The following is a 23,482-nucleotide window of genomic DNA, read 5'->3' as shown; positions in this document are numbered from 1 at the left end:
TTTACATATACGTTTTAAAACCAATTATGCTTAATATGCCAACAATGCATATGGTCTTAAACGCACCTTTTTAATATGCAAGGTCATAAACAGCTTAAGCATCAAACAGTTAAGCTCGACACGGCTAAGTTTTGCACATCTCTCCAATTTCTTGAGGCATGTAAACAGCTTGCATTCATTTGGCATTCTTGCATTCTTTCCTTAAATATTCACTGAGCGAACAAAGAACAAGTGGTTCGACCATAGAAAACTCAAATATGAGAATAAATCTGTTCAAGGTTTTGACATTTTGGAAAACTTTAGGATATTTAATGCTGCATTTAGCATCCCGACTCACATAACAAATGAAATGCATATTAGTATTAGTGCAATGTGAACACATTAGGTTAGCTTCTCTTTACTAGTCACTTTTAGCTGCTTTTTAGAACAGTTGTATTATTGCTGAACTACTATGAATAACTTTAAATCTGCTTGACTTATAAGATTAATATATTCTGCACAATTTACCTTATTTTGTACAGATCTTTTGTTTCTTTATGCCATGTGTGTCGTTTGTATAATGGCATGAACCAGCTGATAATGATCTAGATCAGGGGTGCCCAATTTTTTTATTTCTTTTTTCTTGTAAAGGGCCGAAATCCAAGCTTTATTAAGGTTAATGGGCCAAAGGTAAATGTAGTTGCTATGGGTAATTTCCTAATTTATTTAATAATATTTTAAACAACTAAAAAACACTGCTTTATGTTATCTATTACTGTATTTTTTCCATTTTATACTGAACTTATTACAGTATAAAAAATAAAAATAAAAAAAAACAGAACAGAGATAGAGTAGTTTTTGGCCTGGTTTGCTCGCCGATGTATTTTGTTTCTCAAGAGACAGTATTTAAGTTTTTAAAACTTTGATTCATTTATATTTAATTGAAATATATAACTTAAATTTGCTTTTTTTGTAGCAAAATGAAACAAACAAACAAACAAAACCCCCCTCTATCATTCTCAGATGGGATGATGGCCCGTGAGCCCTACTTTGGGCATCTTTGATCTAGATTCTAGGGGCAAAAAGAAACCCAGAAAACATTCCAGGCTGTTAAGGCCTTGACCTGGCAAAGACTGCAGAAGAACAGCAGCTCAAGCTACAGAAGGAAAAAGATGAGAAAATCACAGCTATCAAAACAGCCAGTTCTAAGCCAGAGAGAGCAGGTGTGGAGGACAGAAGTGCGTCTGCATGTTCTTCCAGAGATTGTTCTGGAGCAGAAAAAGAGGTCAAGAGAAAAGACTCTGGAGACACTGGACTGATGAGGACTGGATTATACACTAAAAATGAATACAAAGAAAAAAATGCTCAAAAAGAAACTCTGTTTCTATTGATATTTGCAATCTACTCATGCTGTAACACCCATTCAGGTGTGACGTAAGCATCAAAAATAGTCTCATTTGTGCATACAAAGCATGCTGATCATTTTATAATGAATGTCAGGATTTTCAGCAGAGAGAATGTCAATGTGAAGATGTGACTGCAGGTTCGGATGAAGGCCTGCTGTCTGGAGACTCACTCGGTATGCAATCTGATGGTGTAATTAGGACTTGTATAACAATACTTGAATGAATCCATTCATTTTTCTGATTAATACACTGACTTCAATTAACATGAGTAAGCGCAGACATTATTTCACTGCCATATTCCTGTTTAGCCACTGTGTGGCACTGTGGGAATGATGCAGCGCATGATCAGACTGAGGAAAACAGTTCCAAGCAATTATTCGCTACAGATTCCACTGACAAGATTAATGGTCCTTACTGGGGAAGGGATGTAATTTAGGCAGTTTAGGAAAGTGATTTATAACTCAAATGTAATTGATCTATCCAACTGTATTAATACGTTTCCATTTGGTAACTTTGTGATTAACAACCATCTTCAAGCCAGCAAACTTGCATATTTTTGTTATTGTTCTTTATTTCTTAATTGTTTTGTTACAGGCACTGCTATGCTGTTGTTTGATCCATGTTGGTCTTACACAATCCATCACCTGCACAGATACTTAAACATTTAGTATCATAAAATATCAACTTAAAGTACCAAAATCAACCCTATAACTATTATTATAGTGTAATAAATATCTCAAGCCCATGTTAGGCTTTTTAAACTGTTAAACCTGCTTCTGTAATACTCCATTTCTCCAGCAGTCCAAGAAACAAAATCTGGTTTATGCCTTCATAACCTTTTCTACAACTATTCTTAGCGGTTAGCAACTATTCAATACAGTAGAAAGGCTGTTGTCTTACTCACTTTATAAGTCTCAGAGATTTTATTGCAATTATATATTATAATTGGTGCAGTTTATTATACTTTTTTTTTAGAAATCCATATCTGAATCATTATAATATCTCATATCAAGTCATTTATGTGTCATTTAAGGCACAGTATGATTCTATGTTCTATATTCTGTGTGTGTGTGCGCGTGTGTTTACATCTTGCAATCCTAACGTCTTGGGTATCTTGAATATCTTGCTTTCATTCTAGATGATAAAGTATAGCTCACTAGTGGACAGTCAACCGCATCAAATGCACATTCTGGACCAGCAGATCTTGGTTCTAGCCAGACAACAAACAAAGCCAATAAGCATGAAGAGGTAAATTAATGATACTTGCACACTATTGATGTATTAAGTGTTGCAAAAGCTTTTGGTAATTGCTTTGTATTCTTTTCATCAATTTTGCTATTTATCCTCTAGCGATAAAGGTAAAGAAATTTCTGAAAGCAGAGGTTCATACTCAGAAGTTAGATATATTGTAAGTTTCATCTTTGCATCAATTGTTTTTTTTATTTAATTTTTTTTTATCCATTACTTTTGCAAGCTGTCCTCTAAAGATGGAAGTAAAGAAAAGGCAGAAACACACAACTGGAAAGAAACATAACCAGAAAAAGTGAATTAATGATACTGTACAAATTATAATTGTTTTTTTTTTTCTATTGCTTTATTAACTGCTCCAAAAATGCATTTGCTCTTTATTTGGCATCCATCATGTCCTCTAAAGCAGGGTTTTTGAAACTGTGGGGTGTGCCCCACCAAGCGGGCACCAGCACCTATTAAGGGGGGTGCGAGACATTGAGGCATGCACTCGAGTAAATTATGACGATTTTTATGCGTTCACTAGAGGAAATAATATGATTAATGTTAGCTCCATAGCTAACTATCAGGCACCTGTAGAGTTAATGCGTTCCAGTAAAACATAAAAATAAAATGGACCGGGTGCTTTTTAAAAATAATGACGGTGAATGAAAGTTAAACCGGTGGGCCGTCTGACAAAAAAAAGTGCCCTCAATCAAATAAGCAGGATGCCCTTCTGAATCTCTTACTTACATTGAAAACTAAAGACTATGTTTACATTGACATCAGTAATAGTTATTTGCCTTAATCTGAATAAGACAATAATATAATTACAAGAAGTGCTTCTTGAGCGTTGTGTCACCAGGGTATTCACTTTTCCTGCATGTAATTTTGATTGTTTCATCTTTAATTTCTTGACTATAACTGCAGTTTGGAAGTTTAACTTTCATTTATGAACATTTCTTTCATGCCCCTGTGACAAACTAGGTTATTTGACGCAAATGTGAAGTAAGGACTGGTGGAAGAGTGTTGTTTTTATCAATACTGCACGTCGAATGGAAAGAAAAAAAACTTACGCATTTTGTGATGTGTATGTGTGTGCGGTCCATTACTGACAGCGGCAAAATCCTACATGAAGGTAATAGTTTGATTGCGGTGTTCAATCAATAATGCTACTAATATATGCAGACTCCACGTCTTCTGTTTAGTTCAATTATGACTTAAGTCAGATTAAGGTAATCAAAAATCGCTCTTAACATGGTAGATTCTTAATCAGAGTATTGTTTTAATTATATTAAAATCGTATTAAAGTATTCTTGCCCATGTAAACATATTCAGTGTTCGACTTAACCACACTATCAGGGCTCTGTGAACTTGGCTTTGCGAAGCAGCATTTTCTGTATGTACGTACATCAACGTGTGATTTTCTGTATATACGTACATTGGCGTGTGTCCTAAAGGTTTAAAAACCCCTCCTTAAAAGGTGGAGGTAAAGAAGAGTCTGCAATGCACAGCTTACAATCAGGACAGAATCAGGCTAAAGTGATTTGCGTGCAAAACTGACCTCAATGTAGCAGCTGGAGGTGTTGATGCTGATTTACATTACACAATGTCTTATTACTAGTTTAAACCTAAATAAATAGATATTTGGATCCTAAGGCTCATATTTACTGAAAACAACAAATTAGCGTAAGATCGCAATCCCATAAAAGTATGGAAATGGAAATCTGACAATGCACGAATTAAAGAACAGATACAGCAGCTCATTTCCATAATGACCAACACAATCTACCAAGAGCAGCACAGATTAGCATCGGGTCAAAACAAGCAGAGCTGATGACAATCAGGTGCCGGTAACCAAATAACAACAATGACACAAATACTATTAAATAGAATACCATGGACCTCAATATGCGGCTGTTACACTAGAGTTAGAGCATGCAAAATTCTGTCGTATGACTCTATGAAAAGGGATACAGCAGTATCATCTTTTGTTCAATAATTTGTTCATAAAGACTAGATTGTTTTGACAGGTTTATTCGACCTTTTAATACAGATTATTTATTGTATTCAGCTCCATAAATGATTTAGATAATATAATTTAGTAATCAACCAATATATTAACTCAAATAAGTCTTACAAACTTGTAATAAAATAAGTATCATTGATCTTGAAAGATTTCTTAAATTAAGTTACAAAAAATATTTTATTAAAAATTAAAATATGTGATTTTAAAATATTTTATTTCCTGTCAAGCCATTTTTGCAGAAATGTTAGAAGTGACATTGATTTCTACTTAAAGTGTAACTTAGCTCATTTATTTTGCTCCTTTTGTTCAATATTTTTGGATTAAAGTGCTTTTTTAAAAATGCTTTTATTATCCAAAATAACCCTATTCGTGGAAATGTATTTCCTCTTTTAGAGCCCTCTCATTTACCACTATATTTCTCATGCGTTTGTTATATAGGCTACTTAATTTTAATTTATAATTCTCTTCTTGTTTAATAATGAACTATAGTTTGTAAAGACTGTATTCTGTTTTATTTGTACTGTAAATCTTTTGTTGTTATAAATAAATAAATGATGATGACGCTATGTGATTCGGTCATGACTGCAGCAAATTTGAGCCCCGAAGTGTCCGGCCTGACGGCTCAGTTTTTAGCTCCGCCCCTGCCTGCCCTCAGCTAATCTTACATTTAATGTATTTTACAATTTAATGTATTTTACAAATTTATTTATGCTTGTGATAGCAAAGAAAGAATCATTATAGATGGCTTCACCATATTTGATCAGTTAAATCAATCCATGCTTAAGTATTAATTTATTAAAAATAAATCTTAAAAGATGCTGAAAATCTGAACAACGGAGTTATAATATTAATGTCAGTAGATTATCTCTTTCATTTATGTTACATTCCATGAACCTCCTACAAATACATATGCAATAAGGTCTGCTGCAGAAATAACTGTGTGGATACTTTTTGCTGCCATATTTCACCTCAAGTGCCTCAAGTAAATTATGTCCTTATTTTTTATTTAGTTTTTATTCCAAATTAGGGTTTGCACTGAAGCAAGCTTTTAACAAATATGGCCCTGTATTAAGAAATATTTTTTTTAACATCAAACATATAAGCAATTATTAATGCTGAATAAGTGTTAAAAGCCTCTCTAAACATTCTAGACTCTCGCTGATGTTTTGCACAGGTTCTTCAGAAATGTGATTGTTAAAACTGGACTGCTTCCTTTAAATTGCCATTTCCAACTCAAGACTCATCAGAGATCAACTGGTTTAAGGATGGCACAGAGCGTTTTGTTGGTGGCAGCATAAAAGTAGCAAAAGAACTAAACCAGAGCCGTCTTCAGATAAAGCACTGCCTACGATCTGACTCTGGGGAAATTAAGATCCAGCTTAAAAACCCTTTTGGTGCCGCAGAGGCCTTCTCTAGGCTTATTGTGGTCGCTATGTTTCACTGTGTTTTATACTCAATGTATTCTGAGATAAATATTAATAAACCTTCAGCCTTTTACATGCAGGCTCATACATTAAACTGACATATTAAATATTTCAAACAATTCTGTACCCCATTGTAGACAAACCAGCCACACTAGAGGCCTAGCGGAATTGATTGACAGCTCTTCATCTGTCATTGACCTAAAATGGGATACACCAAATGATAACGGTGGCTCTGAAGTGACAAACTATATTGCTACGCGTCAGCAGGTACCTGTAGAACAGGTTGTGTGGCATATAGTTCAGCCGACTGTCTGTCCTTTCGACACAGAAATGTGTCCCATCATAGCAAGCAATACAAGTACTGAATCTGCACTGGGAACTGTGAGGTTTTCAGTGATCCACTGGAGACAGAAAGCATCAAGGCTGGAACTCTGAGTCAGAGAATAAATGAATGAAGTACAGTAACTTTAGCTTCTAGTAAACATTCTTTTTCACTTTTTTTTCTCAGTTATTCCAAGTCAACCCACCCTGTCAATGGTAGTCAGCACTTTCAAAAACTGGATCAACTTGACAACACTGGGCTAGCAGCTGGAGAAACGCAAGAAAGACACAAACCAGTGGGTGACTCTGAACCAAGTTAATGAACCTATTCAAGGTACTTTTTCTTCAACAATGGCTCATTAAACAGTGCTTCTACCTACTTTTTTGTAAGAACTCAGAAAGTGCACATATAAATGCAGTTCACTGCAGTTTCCAGATTAAATTAACAGTAGATGCAGTAAAACATTGAACAGCTAAATATTCATTCTCATACAAAAAATAAAAGAATCACACAGGGGCAAGTTATTGAATTATTTTAACAGCACAATGCAATGATCTAAAACACCTTTCAATGCTATAATTTTCAGAGCAATCACTGTAAAACAAGTTAGTTTCACATTTTAAGTGTGCACTCACCGGCCACTTTATTAGGTACACTTCCAGTAACTAGTACCAGGTTGGACCTCCTTTTGCCTTCAGAACTGCCTTAATCTTTCGTGGCATATATTCAACAAGGTACTGGAAATATTCCTCAGACATTTTTGTCCATTTGACATGATAACATCACGCAGTTACTGCAGATTTGTTGGCTGCACATCCATGATGCAAATTTCCCGTTCCACCACATCCCAAATCTGCTCCATCAGATTGTGATCTGGTGGTTGTGGAGGCCGTTTGAGTACAGTGAACTCATTGTCATGTTCAAGAAACCAGTCTGAGATGATTTACGCTTTATGACATGGCGCGTTATCCTGCTGGAAGTAGCCATCAGAAGATGGGTACACTGTGGTCATTAGGGATGGACATGGTCAGCAACAATACTCAGGTAGGCTGTGGCGTTGACACAATGCTCAATTGGTACTAATGGGCCCAAAGTGTGCCAAGAAAATATCCCCCACATCATTACACCACCACCACCAGCCTGAACCGTTGATACAAGGCTGGATTGATCTATGCTTTCTTGTTGTTGATGCCAAATTTTGACCCTACTATTCAAATGATGCATCAGAAAATTGAGACTCATTTTTCCAATCTTCTATTGTCCAATTTTGGTGAGCCTGTGCAAATTGTAGACTTAGTTTCCTGTTCTTAGCTGAGAGGAGAGGCACCCGGTGTGGTTTTCTGCTGCTGTAGCACATCTGCTTCAAGGTTGGATGTGTTTTGTGTTCAGAGATGCTCTTCTGCATACCTCGGTTGTAACGAGTGCTTATTTGAGTTACTGTTGCCTTTCTATCGGCTCGAACCAGTCTGGCCATTCCTTTCTTACCTCTGGCATCAACAAGGCATTTGAGCCCACAGAACTGCCTCTCACTGCACACTTTCTCTTTTTCGGGGCCATTCTCTGTAAACTCTAGAAATGGTTGTACGTGAAAAACCCAGTAGATCAGCAGTTTCTGAAATACTCAGACCAGCCTGTCTGGCATCAACAACCATGCCACGTTCAAAGTCACATCATCTTTCTTCCCAATTCTGATGCTCGGTTTGACAGGTTGGACAGGTGTTCATACGTATGTGCGACAAGTAAAGTAAGAAATCATTACTACACTCACATTCATGTTTCAGACAAAACAAAGCACTTTCTATCAGTGCTATACTAGACCTTTCATTTAGAGCTGCAAAATGTACAAGATGAAAGGCAATATTGTTTGGCAAAGATGTTGCAACAGATGGTTTTCAATGAGCATTGGTTGTTTTCTCCAATTACTTAGAGGTTCATTTTCACAATAAAAGAGTTTCTGGTTCAACTACAGTCATATAAGCTTCCTGACCCATACCAAACCCTATAATTCAGCTTTACAAAGTTGATGAATTAAAAAATTCAAGAGTGGACACAGCTAAAGTGACACAAAGGCCTTACACTTTCCAGCTAATGAACCCAATGAATGCATAGCAAGTCAACTGAAAAACCTTGATTGTAATTACTGTCTATATCTTTAAGTTACAATTAAATAAAGAATTATAGGGTTGAATGCAAAGAGCACACTCATTTGAGGACAGATGCAAACGTCAAAGTAAGTGGAAATGATTTTCTTTTTATACTTTTTAATCTATGTAATTAGAATACAATAGTTTATGATTAAATGACCTCTATATTCAGATGGAAAATAATGTATTATTCATTAGTACAATAGGTGATGAAAGGAAAAGTAAATGCATCTTGAGATGAAAGGAATTTTCTTGCACAACCATCACTCATACTTCGAAAAGGTTTAAGGTTAGTCAAAGGGTGCTTTCACACCTGTAGATCGATTGTTTTGTTCCGAAATAAGGATTTAAATTGTTACAATGTTGCTTTTTGTTCTTAGTGCGCTTCGCTTTCACATGGCAAAGTTTCTAAATGGATTTTTATGTCCTTAAAATAGCAAAAGTGGATTCTGACACGCCCTTATTGCTTTAGCACCCTGCAATTTGGATTTACCACATGGATCGTCAAAATAGAGCAAAATGTCTTTATATCACTCCAATATCACTCCTGTGGACACACTATACCTAAACACAGTACTGTACAAACAGCGAACATTGATTGATTTTCAACATAGGTGGCCTTTAAGTTTGTTGATGAAATTAAAATGGAGTGGTCAGGATGATTCAGTCCTTATATATTAATTAAAATATATATATATATATATATATATATATATATATATATATATATATATATATATATATATATATAATAATATCTAATTTAATTTCCAAGATGTACAAAACCTTGTCAAAACTAATGTTTAATAAACACATTTCTCTGGGTCTGATAATATGCAGTATTTTGTAACATTTGAGCATATCAAGTTGCATCATCATGTTACCTGCTGACACCAAATCCACAAAAATATGTGATTATATAATCTTCACATGAGATTATATCACTGGATCTTCCTTTCCTCCCAATTATTCCTCCAGCTCAGTGGGAAAATAGGGTAGCAATATTTAGCTCAGAGAGCCTGTGTAGAAGGAATCAACCAAATATGTCACTGTCGGCGTATTTAAAACACAAATGTCAAAAGAGCACAAGTCAAACCTGCAACTCAAAGAAAGAAATATTCCTCTGAGCCACAACAACTCATGTTTAGGTAAGAGGCTCAGACCCCTTAGGACTAAAGTCTTATAATAGCCCCAGGTAAGTTTGTAAATGGCCTAGCACTTTACCTGAGGGATCGCTTATGAATTCTCACAGAAGTCTCCAATCAGTTTCAAGAGCTTAGAGGCTCTCCGTTTCTATCATATTGAGCAGCTTGAATCATCTCAGAAACCAAACTACAGCCTCTTGCAAGCAAACAAAATCTTGCTAAATAAAAACACATTTTTGAATAACTATAAAAATATGTTTAGTTACTTAAAAGTTCAAATTGGGACAATGGGTTTGCTCGCTTTTTTAGAAGTAACAAATCACTTGGTGGCATAGTGGCTTAGTGGTTAGCACTGTCGCCTCACAGCAAGAAGGTCGCTGGTTCAAGTCCCAGTTGGGCCAGTTGGCATTTCTGTGTTGAGGCAAGGGATTCTTATGGCTGCTCCAGACATGCGGTATAGGTGAATTGGGTAAACAAAATTGGTCGTAGTGTATGTTTGTGTAAATATGAGTGTTTATGGGTATTTCACAGTACTGGGTTGTGGCTATAAAGGTCATCTGCTGTGTAAAATATATGCCAAAATAGTTGGCTGTTCATTCCGCGGTAGCGACTTCTGTTATATAAGGGACTAAGCCAAAGGAAAATGAATGAACTAATCACTTTTTACTGTGCATCTATAAAACATTGCCATTAATAGATACGCAACTGCTTTTGGTTTGTTGATATCCTGTCCTAAGGTCTGTTCAATTATTTATGTCACTAATAGTGAGTTCACACTGTGTAATTTAAGCACTGATTTTTACTCGTCGACAGGTTTTGTTAAATTGGAGACAAATGCCAGACACTACAGGCAAATCTAAAGTTGTAGTCAGAATTGTTAGCCTCCCTTTTTTTCCTTTTTTAAATATTTCCCAAATGATGTTTAACAGAGCAAGGAGATACAGTATGTCTGATAATATTTTATCTTGTGGAGAAAGCCTTATTTGTTTTATTTCGACTAGAATAAAAACAGTTTTTAAGTTTTTAAAAGCCATTTAAAGGTCAAAATTATTAGCCACTTTAAGCTATATATTTTTTTCAATAGTCTGAACAAACCATCATTATACAATAACTTGCCTAATTACTCTAACCTGCCTAGTTCACTTTATTAACCTAGTTAAGCCTTTCAATGTCACTTTAAGCTGTATAAAATATATATATATATTTTGAAAATATCTAGTAAAATATTATTAACTGTCATCATGGCAAAGATATAATAAATCAGTTATTAGAAATGATATATTAAACCTAATTTATGTTTAGAAATGTGTTGAAAAAAATCTTCTCTCTGTTAAACAGAAATCAGGGGAAAAAATAAACACGGGTGCTAATAATTCGGGGGGGGGGGGGGGGGGGGGGGGGCGGGGGATGGGGTAATAATTCTGACCTCAGCTTTATGCCCATTCACACAAGTTGCAGTCATGCAATGTGGATTATCAAAGACGTGCTTAGAGAGAGAATCGCTGAAGTATCACATACTGAACACCCGTGAAATATTTGGAACAATATGGACCTGTCGGCATTTCAAAATCATGCTGTGTGAAATGAGTTCTGACTGAAAAACACATTGGCGATGATCTGTAGCAATGTGAGAGGAAGATACAGTGCAGTGTTGAGTTCAGGGAGAAGTTATAGACCACATTCCTACAATAATTAAGCTTCATAACAACAGTAAACTGTCGCCTCACATCAAGAAGGTCGCTGGGTCGAGTCCCAGCTGGGCCAGTTGGCATTTCTAGGGAGTTTAGAGTTCTCTCCGTGTTTGCATGGGTTTCCATGGGGTGCTCCTGGTTTCCCCAAGACTCCAAAGACATGTGGTATAGGTGAATTGGATAAATTAAATTGGCCATAGTGTATGTGTATGTGTGAATGTGACAGTCTATGAGTGTTTCCAGTACTAGGTTGTGGGTGGAAGTGCATCCACTGCGTAAAACATATGCTGAAATAGTTGGTGGTTCATTCCGCAGTGGTGACCTCTGATAAAAAACGGACTAAGCTAAAGGAAAATAAATAAATAATTGGTGCAGTGGGTAGCACGATTGCCTCACACCAAGAGCAAGAAGGTCACTGGTTTAAGCCCCAGCTACTGTCAGTTGGCATTTCTGTGTGGAGTTTGTATTTCATCCTCCATTATATTTTTTCTAGTTGCCATTCACTGCACATCAGCCCACAAATAAAGGCAAATAAAGGCAAATTCTAGAAAAAATCTTATTGCTGGACATATTTTCCAGTGTCATGCATGGTCTTATCAGCTGCGAGCCAGACAGACAGACACGTTGGTGATTGCTTCTAGAATAGTTATGCACTGATCCATTGTGCAGTGAACAGAAGCAACCAAATGCTACCCCAGATAGTCATGCAGAGTGAAAACAACATCAATTTTGAAAATCATGCAGTGTGAACTCAGCATAAGAAGACCTTAAGACAACTTGAGACGGCACAGATGTCATGTCGCTGTCACATATCGCATCGAAGTTCTGTGCAGTTTCACTTAGAATGGCTTCATTAGCTCTGATAGAAGCACAGCTGGTTTAGAATTGGTCATAATAACCAATGACAACTTTAAGTTTTAAAATAACCCAATGTTGTTAAAGTAAATAGTTAAAGTATAAACTCAAGGCCAACTAAATCCAATTTTACTTAATACAGTTGATGCATCTGTTAAATTTCAGCCAAAAAAGACATTTCTGTCAATATTTAGGCCCAATCCCAATTCTAACCCAAGCCCTAACCCCTCTCCTTGGCCCTTGAAAAAGAATTTGGAGGGGAAGGGCTTCAAAATTTACCCCTAAGAAATGGGACACCACCACAGCACCTGCACATGTCATCGCGATCTCTTGCTTCATATGATATTGACGATCGTGACTGCTTTAGTTATTCCAGTTGTGTTATTTTTGGTGTTTATCTCCAGAAAATCACTGAAGGAATATATAATGTTATCATATTGATATAAAATGGCAATAAGATCGTAACTGCACATTTACACAGTGGCCATATTCATCTGTATAAACACACCAAAAACAACATTAACATTATAGCAGACACTGTAAAAAGCCCATTCCCAGACACTAGACTTTTCTGACAGAGTATTCCAGTGTCATTAAGTGTCAGAATGTTGTGGGTCTGGTGTACAGGAGTTATTATTATGGATTTTAGATAACGAAATTTAGCGTTTTTTTTATTTTAGCGAAAATATTAAATTATATTAATTATGAATGTATTAAAAAATATGCTTGTTTGTTGTGAAAATTCGTAATAATTACAAAAAAAATACTAATTTGTTGATCTCCTTACCTCCGGGAGCAGCTATGCTGCCATTGTGGCTAGTGTATTCTGGGAAATTTTCTTACCTCTTGGTTTCGAGTGTAGTCTTGAAAAAGTTTCAGTTCGAAGGGATATCCCCCTTCACCTTAGCCCTACGCCTTCAAGCTAAAGAGAATTGGGACACTCCTAACCCTTCACGTGAATGCGCAAAACGAGGGGTAGGGGTAAGTGGAAGGGCTAAGGAGCAGAATTGAGATTGGGCCATAGATTCAAACTTATTTTGGTTTCTGAACACAGATAAAAGTGTTTAGCAAACATATAAATGTAACACACAAATATATTTTGAAGAATGTTGGTCACCAATACCATTAGAATGCAAACACCATGCAAAACCTTAGCCCAATCCCAATTTCTAAACCTTAGCCCTTTAACTTACCACAACCCCTTGCTTTGCACGTTCCAAGTAGAGGTGTCTCAATTCACTTTAACTTGAAGGTGTAGGGCTAAGGGGAAGGGCTAGAAACTGAGATTTTCCATGACCACACTCGAAACCAGGGGGTACGAAAATTTTCCAGAATACACCAGCTACAATGGCATTTGAATTTTCACATCAAACAAGCGTATGTTTTAATACATTCATAACGGCGTCTGTGTTTTACTGTCATGCTTTAAAAAAAAAACAGCTAAAAACACCAAAATTTGGCTATCTATAATTCATAATAATAACTCCTGTATAATAGTGCCACAACATACTTTACCACCTGTCACTCGATGACACTCGAATACCCTGTCAGAAAAGACTGGGAATGGCCTTTTTGCAGAGTCTGGTAAAATGTTTATGTTGGTTTTGTGTGCCTAAATAGATGAATGGCCACTGTGTAAATGCACAGTACAGTTACGAGCTTATTGCCACATTATATCATTACGATAACATGATATTGTTGCCTTCAGTGATGTGCAGAAAATAAATAACAAAAGAATAATGCAACTGGACTAACTACAGCAGTCACCATCGTCAATCTTTTTTTTTTTTTTTTTTTTAACAAATCATAATAATCATGATCTTATAACCTTAGAGATCACTATGACATGATGTGGTGTCGATGTGGTGTTGTAGTGCTATTCCATTTCTTAGGGGTAAAATTTGAAACCCTACCCCTTTACACTCTGTTTCAAGTAGCCAAAGGGAATAGGATAGGGGTAAAACAATTGAATTGGGATTGGACCTTTATGATTGAATTCAATTCATGAAGTGTTCAATTCACTCTATCAGTGTTTAATTCTTCCGCATCTATGAGCAGCAAATCTAACGTATTGTGGTCATTTAATCACAGCTGAAGTCAAAAACACCACTGGATTCTTTATTAATTTCAGGAATGCACTGGTATTAAAATTAATCCCATGTCTTCAAATGGAATTAACACAATCCCCCCTATAATTAAAGAACTCAGTTGAATTTCCTTCGAAAGTTCCTCCTGCCATTTCCCATTAAAAATGACAATTCCTCCTACAAATAATCACCACACAATAAAGGCAAGATTCAAACCTGTGTCCTAATGAGCACTACATGTCATGGCTCCGACAGCAGAAAATAGCAGACTAATTATGCGTCTCTAGACATGTTGGGCATCAAGTCTCTGGGTGACGTGTTACAATGACAATTAAAATAATCTGCCTTCCACAGCTCTGAAGTACGCAGTGAAGGACGTCTCTGAAGAGTCTGAGTATGAGTTCAGAGTATCAGCCATTAATACATCTGGAGCTGGAGAACCAAGCGCTCCCTCTGTGTGAAAAACCCTAACAGTAAGTTCTGTTCATAATAGTTTCTTAAAAGGGAATTTAAATGTACACTTTGAACTATATTGAACATTTTGTCTTTCTACTTCCAACCATTAATTTTCAGGCAGGCCCCACTTCAAAGATCCTGTCGACTTCATGGTTGTGAGAGCAGGAAACTCCATCAGAATTAAAGTCGATTACGAGGTACTTTGATTTATTCTGCATGCTATAGATTAAGCTACATGTCAGAGCTCATTTCCGGAAGAACATGTCTAACATTAGTAAGAACATGTACATTTGCCCCAATGCAAATTAATGTTAATAACTTGGTAAGCATTTGCACTTTCTGCCATATTTAATCAAGCGGCTGCATAATTTAATAGAAGATAGAACACTTTGCAAAGTCAACTTCCTTCCAGTCCATATACATCTAATATCCATCATATAATTTCCAGCAAGTTTGAGCTTGTTTTGCTGAAAAAAAGGTGCAAATTCACATAACATTTTAGGATGTTTTATAAAACTTGTCTAGGCAACCAGTAATAACTATAAAATCACAATAAATGACCTTAGCAAAAGATAGTTTGGTTAAATATGTGTAATTAGTTAAGACCTTTAGTCTATAATTTACTTTCAAACCATGTTTATGTCAAGAGATCTTCAGAACCTGACATCACATGGCTAAAAATGAAGAACTTATGTCGTCCTGCTTCAATATCATCAATTTTGAAAAAGTGTCTACATTCGTCATTCCCTCTACAAAATATTTAGAATCGGGTGTTTTCACCAACAACTCCAATGGACAGTCCATAGAGATCAGAGTGGCAGGTTTGTCAAATATTTCAAATTAAAACTGATGATTAATGTAAATTGGCAAATTTAACTTTAAATGCTGAGACATACGTTTTCCTCTCCATATGCACCAGCCATCTTCTTAAAAACTTGTCATATCTCTAGAAAAACATTGTGTATTCAGAATGTGCTTCAGACTGGTAAGTGGGCTTGACAAACCACCTGCAGGAAACACTCTTTCCACTTTATATGCACAAGATACTTTGCTACAAAAAAAAAACTGTTAGAACAACTCAATATTAACAATAAAATGAAGGGCTGCAAAATTAATCAAAAAAATATTGCGATCTCCAATCGACCCTACAAACGATCTTAATCCAGCATATCTACAATTCAGCCAATTATATTTTTAAGGTCAGGAGCAAAGCATAAAGGCAACAGCACAATTCTTAACATTGTTTTACATACATTGCTCAGCAACATGGACACCTCCAAATGGTGTTAAAAGTGTCACATACTGGTCTGTGCCAATAGTCTAGTGGTTAAGTGCGCCGACATATAGCACCATGGTGCTCAAGGTGACTTAAGTTCATTTCCCGGCTTAAGGTCCTTTGCCGACCCTTCCCCTCTCACTGCTCCCAACTATTTCCTATCAATCCTCTGAACTATTCTATTCATTAAAGGTTAAAAACCCCTAAATAGCTCCCATTTTTGAAAAGTGTCCCATACTGTATTTATAAGGTATAATTCACCCAAAAATATCATTTCTGTCTTAATGTAATGATGTATTGGTGGCCGCAAAATCACATGTGAGCTGAAGCTCTGTTTGTTTACTACTAAGAGGACGCACACAAAGCTGCAAATGATGTGTATTTTAGTGAACAGAACCTGCATATGCTGCGAGTAACAGGTAATAAAGTTGCAAATAACATTCAGTTTGTTGCACAGAGTGATTGTTTGGGAGTCGCGTGGGAAGTATTATTTGCATGGTTTTTTTGGGGGGGGGGGGTTTTCACAAAGTGACAGCAGCCATGATAATAGCGCATTCGGCAGTGAAAGTGAAACCGAAAACAACATTTAAATTATTTAGAGTTATGATTATGACAAGCATTTGATATGTTTTTTTTCTTTCATTGCAAACACAAAGTGTTGTGCATGAAAATAAATGTTTACTTGGTTTGTATAACTACTCTAGACTATTTAATGTTTAATATAATGCAAGAAGCAATCTGATAATAACAAATGTCGGATTTTACCAGTGAAAAAAAAAAAATTTAATAATGTTGTCAATGGCAAATGACAAGCATACATGTCAAACATAATAATTCAACTTTAGAATTATGAATAGTTGAATTATGAGGTCAATTTACTGTGAATTAATGACCAGGACATTTTTAAAGTCTGATTCAATATTCTATACAATATTCTATACAATATTGAGAATTTTAACCAACAATAGACCTACACATAGGTCAAATATTATTATTGTTGTTTTACCATATGTTTGAGAAATAACAATAATAACAGCCTCCTAATATTAACTTTTATTTAACATCCACAGAATCATGAGAAAATCGGGATCTTGATTTTAATAAAAAAAAAATTGTGATTCGCATTGTAGCCAGAATTGTGCAGCACTAATAAAATATATATTAAAACTGCTAAAACGCTCTTTGGTGATTTGAAATGTGCCTTTTATCTTCATTTGCAAGCCGCTTTGGTTAAAAGTGTCTGCTGAATTAAATAATGTAAAGGAAAAAGGAAGTGGGTCTAAAGTTAAATGAGAATTTAAAAAGCTTAAATAACAAAAAATATATATATATTTCTGTTAAAAAAGATGTAAACTAATACAACAGAGCAGAAATTAATGCTTTGTGTGGACAGCATTAGGAGAAGAGCAATTACACAAAGTTTTAAGATGAAGATGTGCTGCTTTGCTTTCAGTTGCGATAACTAATGTGCTCACTCACAGAATCAGACACTGCTGCTTTTAAAAGTGACACATCTTCTATTATGAATTATGATACAGCTAGGTTCATTGGTCTGTTGGGTCGGACCACTTTCACCTCAACCGAACTGCTCCAAATTCCACTTTCAACTGTCCTGAGACTACTTTGTTCAGGCAATTTCAGAGCAATTGTTCTGGTGCAGATCAGAGCATGAATGTTCTACTCATCCATGCCTAAAAGAAAGCCAGAAAAAAAAAAAAAAACTCATCATCAATAAAACCCATATATGCAGAATATTTTATCCCAATTTTAAACCCTTTAGAAATAATGTTGAGAGCTAAAAGCAACAATAAAGTGCATCGCTAATGTGATTGTGACTGCTCTTTCCAGTTTATCATAACAATAATTAGCCCTTGCTGGATACAGGATTAACTCTAAGCAGGGGCAATACCCTTATGTCAACAAGCAACCTGCAGCGCCCCTGTATACTCATATTTAACCAAAATTATTTTAATTAGTCTACTTTTCTAAGGCTGTAAATGACTAAATAATACATGTACCCAATATGCACCACTACCGCCTTTGAAGGGATCCTTCATTACTTTAATAATCGCATGTCCCTTTGTTTATCAACTCACGCAGTACTAAAAATAACTATTGTATGCTTAGTTTTTTTGCTTTTTTCTGGCTACAAATGGTAACTGGAGGTTTATGGTAAAGTCATCGTCACATGAGCTCCATCTCCACAGCAGGAGATGGATGATTTACTGCATTACTTGGTGGAAGAATGCAATTCCAACATGCTTGTCTGGCAAACAATTGGGGATCATCTATTTTGTAACATTTTTAGAGCCTCTATCTACTCTGGTCGGGAATACCACTTCATAGTCTACAAAAAAAAAAAAAAAAAAAAAAAAATATATATATATATATATATATATATATATATATATATATATATATATATATATATATATATATAAATATATATATATATATATATATATATATATATATATATATAAATATATATATATATATATATATATATATATATATATATATATATATATATATAAATATATATATATATATATATATATATATAAATATATATATATATATATATATATATATATATATATATATATATACACGACGTTCTGATCCATCAAAATCTTCAAAATGGGGTGTTAACGAGCTGAAAGATGGATTGCTTATAATTTAGAAAAAAAAAAAAGTGATTTGGTCTGTTGTCACATTAAAGTGAAAGAAAAGCACTCGTTTACATTATTTTGTAAATTGATTAATAAAAATATAATAAACAAACTCTATTTATAAAACCATTTTCAAGAAAACCACATGTTTTACTATAGCTTTTGGACCTAGGGCACCACCATCTTGGAATATTGCGATATCTGATCTCAAGGGGTTGATTCTGTTCCCTCAGCTGAACAGATACAGCGGAAGTAATAGACCGAACACAGAGACTACAAAACCCTAATTTAAACCAATGCGTGAAGTTGTAAACGTGGAGCTGGTGCAAGTAAAAGCATCAGATGTGTGTGTAATATATAAAAATATATTTATTCTATTATTTTTTTCCCCTATTAAATACTGATTGTTTGATGCACTTTGGTTCGCTCTGTGTATTGTGCTGCCTGACTAGGTTTCAACAAGTTCCGGTGGCGACATAATGGGGGCAGGTACCTTTAATTTTTACTACTACAGCTACTTGCCTCTTTTCGTGTTTAAACTAAACCAAGATCAGCTCAGGGTTTCACATGGCAGATGTTTACGTTGTTCATACATGTTGAGAGATCGAGTTTATCAACTTGAAAAGAGAATATGTCTTGACATAATCCACAAAGACGTGACTTAGTCATGACTTAGGTCATCTGCTTTAATCGTTGCATTAGTCTGAATGTAAATCCCCTCATCAGGCAGCACTGCACCACCGTGAGAGAGTCGACCAAAACGCATCAAACGAAAGGTATTAAAAAATAAACAGGGAACATATACATAATTTTGTATATATGACACAAATTTGATGCTTGTATTTGCAACAGCTCTGCGATGCACATCGACAATGTCAAGTATCGGGTTAAATTAAGCTTTGCAGTCTCTGTGTTCAGTCCATTATTTCCACTGTATGTGTTCAGCTGAGGGAACAGAACCAACCCCGTGACGTCAGACACAGTGATATTCAGAGATGGCAGTGCCATTGTGCTAAAAGCTATAGTGAAACATGCCGTTTTCTTCAAAATTGTTACATTAATTGAGTTTGACTCATTATTTTCACTAAAGTAAATACCACTTTACAATATAATGTAAACTTGACAGGCTGCTTCACTTCCACTTTAAAAGTGCAATAAGTAATATGAACAAAAAAAGGTTTTTGAACTAAGTTCCAAAACACACTTGCAGCCAATTTAGAAGTAAGGGGTGTGTCTAATAACTAGAGCAGAATTGCCAACAAGGGTGAAATCTAGTTGGACTATGAGTGTGTTTGTTTTGATATCTCCAAATATTAACAATGTTACATAAATTATAGTGCAGCGTTAATCTGTTAAACATTCACAATTATTCATCCTCATGTCATTCCAAAACAGAAATATTTCAGTGCTTCTGTGTAACAAGGTAAGATTTGCACCAAATACTCACTTATTTGGATGTGGAATGAAGCTTTCAAGAATACAGAAGGTAAAATGAAGTTCAGATGACGCATGTGTAATATTCAAGGACTTCCGCAGGCATGCAATTACTCACTTCTTTGAAGAACAGGCCAAACAACTCACAACATCAAGAGATTCACACTAGTTCTTCTAGACACATAATAGTTCAGGAGAGATGTCTGTCTTTTCATTGATTTTCATCTAAATATACTTTAAATGAATCACAACCAACTTAATATTCCAGTAGGACAACAAAAAGTGTGGAAAGTGTGTGTACTGTTTGTATATGCAAACAGTAACCAGCCACTTCAACATGTACACCTATTCAGCTGTTTGTTTGTGCAAATATCTAATCTGCAAATGACATGGCAGCGAATCAATCCATTTAGGCATAAAGATGTGGTCCAAGTGATCTGCTGCAGTTCAAACTGAGCATTAAATTGTGGAATTAAGGTCATTTAAGTGACTTTAAATGTGGCATGGTTGAGTATTTATGACACTGCTGATCTACACAACCATCGCAAGGTTTAGATCTAAGTGTCGGTAAAAGTGCAAATATTGACATTATGTGCTGAAACATGAGTATATAGTGAGAGTTTGTTCAATCTGTTACACAGAGGATTAAGGCAGCTATGTAAGAAAAGGGGGTCCAACCCCGGAGAAACAATATAATGTGACTGATGAGTTTATTTTGATGGTTTACATTTGTGGGGTCATTAATTCCAAATATTATGGAACTGTCCCATTCAAATTCTACCTTTGGCCACTATGATTCTTTACATGTATCTTGCACATTTGGGATGACATGAAACCTAAACTATTCCAATAACATTTCTGAATTAACTATACTTTTTCCCACTTATTTCTAGTGCCTGTAATCACAGGTTTACCAGCAATGAAAACTCTTGTGTGGCCACCTTCAATTCTGGTTCCACTGAAAGTCCACAGCGCACCACACGGATATCATATACATGACCAGTGCTGTCTTTGTCATTCCTAATTCACCTCAATGCATCAAGTCCAACAACAACTACTGCATCACTGACGAATACGGTGTCTGCTCGATGTACATTATGCGAGTTGGGCCAGAACATAGTGGCTTGTACAAAGTGGTGGCGGTCAACTCAATTGGCAGAACAAAATGTTCCACCAAACTAACAGTGAGAGGTATGTTACATTGAATCATTTCCATATGTGATTATATCTAATGTTTAGAATAATTAAGATTTTTCAATACTTAATCAAAATAATTCAAGTAGCAAATTTATTTTTCATCATTGATTGGACATTTTTTTATATTTAAGTACCACCTCAATATTTAACCTTTTTCTTCCACTTAAAGGCCACTTAAAGTGCAAAGTACGAGTAAAGTGCGAAAATGCAACGGGTTAAATGTTTTTGAGCAGAAAGCTTACTGCTGTTTATCTTTGACTGATGTAACTAACATTTGTAAACATCTAGCACGGTGCCTTCTCTTTTACTTTAATATTTAAGCATCAAATTACAATAAAAAGTATTTTAGAATAATTTAGAATAATTAATAATTTAATAAAGTAGAAATATAGACTGCATTTAAAGCTTTTAAATAATTAAATATTAAATATTTAAGAAAATATAAAAAATATCTTAAATATTTTTAAAATAACTTTTATTAACATTGTCATTTTTATTACTTTATATTTAATCATTTATTTAAATACAATTTGTAGACTCAGTTAGATTAAGAGATTTAAGTTTTGGAAAAATTATTAACCCTTGTGTGCCATTAGGTATGTTTTCATCCACTCTGGAGTAATTTTTGTAGTCTTCATTTGTTTACAATTTTCTCTATGTTTTAGCAAACGGAATGGTTTTGGTGACAAATACTATTTTGACACATATTTTGGGAAAATGCTCAGACTACCCTTTCGTTATGTTTGTGGCTGTTTTTGCCCCATTGACTTTCATTATAATGATATTTTTTGATTGCAAAGCCATGACACCATATGATCATGCATTCTTGATTGTTGCTGGTTTTCCCTTTTGGGAAGAGGTCAAATTACACATTTATACTGTTGATCATCAGTTACAGTGCAAAAAAAAAAAGCATATTTCTAGATAAAAATTATTTGGTTATAATGAGTATTGTGTGTGTTTTAGAAAGAACCTACCTTGATATGTTTTAAAAAATAATAATATAAATAAGCAGCTCAGCTCATAGTAAACATAGTAGGTGTAGTTATGCACACACACTATTATTTGCTGTTTCACTCCAAATAAAATGGAGAAACTTGTTTTTGCACAGGTCTATCTAAAGGGTTAATAGTGCCAACTGATGAGCAGTAAAAATAAAAGTTTTACCTCTTTCCAACAAGACAAACCACCAACAATCAACAAATCATGATAATTGGTGTCACTGCTTTGCAATCACTACATGTCGTTATAATAAAAGTCAATGGGGCACAAACAGCCATGAACATGACAAAAGGGGAGTCAATTTGAACATTACACAAGGGGTAAAAATCATAATTATTCTATTACGATAATGAAGTGCTATCATAATTACATATTTTTACATATGCATTATTACGTTTTTACTTTTTTCTGTATTATATCCTTTTCACAGATTGAAATTCTGGGTTGTGGCAACTAGACAGCTTCTTTTCTGCATATCAATATATAGTGAATTATAATATAGTGAATTATTTATGGAAACCTACTGTATTTCCTTACAATGTGAAAGAGCCTACAATATCTGCATAGTAGAAGGTATCAATCTATCAGTATTCTAACTAAATCCTATTAGTTAAAATCAGCATCCATATCATCACTGTGATCAAATGTGAACTGTGTTTAATGAAAGGCAAATAAATCTTCTTGATTTCTGCCAGCTTCAATGCCTTTTCAATATTCTGAGTATCACATATCGGTTATTTCAACAAAAGCTTTTATATATATATGGAACAAAGGGCATTTTATCTTGCCAGAACAGGTTCAAGTACATTACCCCACCACTGCATTCATCACCTGCCCTGGGCCAAGTACAATAGATTTTGGACCAAAGTGATGCAAGTTATCGATGACTTTGCTGAAGAATAAACAGCCCTCATTTTGCTTGCTTACCTTGTGATATCGGGAGGTGTTTCAGGTCGGAGGGTGACATTTGTGTTTACTCAATTTCCCGAAGTCCAGAGATGTCTCCAGGCCAATTCAAGCACAGGTCCTTGCAATTTGCCTGGCTCCAGACTTTGAGACAAGCTGTCTGGGCACGTCAAGCTTGGTAAACCCCTGTCAATGTAAAATGAAACCTTCCCTCAGGGCTGTGAAGG

General features: G+C 35.2%; 1 protein-coding gene, 1 long non-coding RNA gene and 1 pseudogene across 4 annotated transcripts in view; 2 read left to right on the top strand and 1 right to left on the bottom strand.

Annotated features, from left to right (window-relative positions):
• igfn1.3 (immunoglobulin like and fibronectin type III domain containing 1, tandem duplicate 3) overlaps positions 1-23,482 on the top strand; it is a 229,655-nt gene that overhangs the window by 62,950 nt on the left and 143,223 nt on the right. The window lies entirely within an intron of this gene.
• LOC137496012 (uncharacterized) overlaps positions 1-23,482 on the bottom strand; it is a 96,325-nt gene that overhangs the window by 52,840 nt on the left and 20,003 nt on the right. For all 3 annotated transcript variants that reach the window (XR_015494122.2, XR_015494123.2, XR_015494121.2), the window contains exon 2: positions 23,277-23,441. This is a non-coding gene — a long non-coding RNA (uncharacterized LOC137496012). The remainder of the gene's footprint in view (positions 1-23,276; positions 23,442-23,482) is intronic.
• Positions 6,396-14,971, top strand: LOC147843626 (immunoglobulin superfamily member 22-like; annotated as a pseudogene).

The sequence above is a fragment of the Danio rerio genome, chromosome 6 (assembly GCF_052040795.2).
Source record: "Danio rerio strain M-AB ecotype USA chromosome 6, GRCz13ab, whole genome shotgun sequence".
Classification (NCBI taxonomy): domain Eukaryota; kingdom Metazoa; phylum Chordata; class Actinopteri; order Cypriniformes; family Danionidae; genus Danio; species Danio rerio.
The sequence above is the reverse complement of the archived record's forward strand: the minus strand, read 5'-3'. Positions and strand labels throughout refer to the sequence as shown.